This window comes from Egretta garzetta, unplaced genomic scaffold (assembly GCF_000687185.1).
Source record: "Egretta garzetta isolate BGI_Z169 unplaced genomic scaffold, ASM68718v1 scaffold215, whole genome shotgun sequence".
Lineage (NCBI taxonomy): Eukaryota > Metazoa > Chordata > Aves > Pelecaniformes > Ardeidae > Egretta > Egretta garzetta.
In genome coordinates, this window is record NW_009259719.1 from 5,385,143 (window position 1) to 5,386,257 (window position 1,115).

Here is a 1,115-nt window from a genome sequence, read left to right on the forward strand (position 1 = left end):
GGCCCAAACCCTACATGCCTGGCTGTGCCCCCCAGCCAGGGGGGAGCAAATCCAGGGGGGAGCGGATGGGGGTACCTACAGGCCAGCCTCCAGCCAAGGGCAGGGCCCTGGAGAGGGTCTCGGGGGAGAACTCTGGGCACCAGCCAAGGCTCCCCAGCCCTGACGTGTGTGAACCCCACCGGCAGCATGCACCACCCTGATGGCAGTGGCACAGCACCACACTGCCCTGTGACATGCCACTGGCCCCGGGAGGGACTGGGAGTGGGCATGGGGCCACCCTGCCCTGCTCCACCGTGGGCACAGTGCCCGCGCCCTGCCTGCTGCTCAGAAATGCGCAAACGCCCAGAAAAAAAATCCTTTCCCTCTGCCCCAGAGTAGGCAGGGTTGCTTCCCAAGACAGTGCTGGAGCCATGCCTGCTCCCAAAAGGCCCCCTTGCTCCTATGGGGGATGTGCCCACCTGGGCAGTTGGCACCGGGACCCCCTGCCACAGCATGCACCCCACACCTCTGTCCGCACACCCCTAAGTGGCACACGAGCAAGGTGCCCATAGGGAAAGCCAAGCTGTGCCATGGGCTCAAGCTGGCACTGCCCTGCCCACCGGCTCCCAGCTGGCCCGGAGGAGCCCCAGCATGCCCGGGCTACCTGGGTCAGAGGGTTGGCACATTCCAGCCCCACTAATGAGGCTCTGGGATCATGGCCACTGGGTGCCCGCTAACAGCTCTGATGACAGGACTGGGGCCAGGGATGGGGGGGGAGCACCGCCAGTTCTTGCCTGCCTGTGGCTGCAGGGCTGTGCCAAGGGAACACCAGCCTTGGCTGACCACTCTGGCACAGCACTGGGCTGGTGTCAAAGCTGGGGTCACCTCTGGGAGGGGTCTGGTCCCTGCAGGGGTGCCTGGGGCAGGCAGGGCCCACACTCCCCCTCTGCCTCCGCTCCCAGCAGACAGCATGGGAAGGGCCGAGGGTGCCACACCGGCACAGCCTGGGGACCCCGATGACAGCGAGCCTGGAGCCATCAGCCTGCGCCCCGTGGAGTCCATCAGCGACCTGCACTGGGCCTCGGGTGGGCAGAAAGGCGCAGAGGGTGAGAGCGGGGCGGGGGGAGCCCATGCCA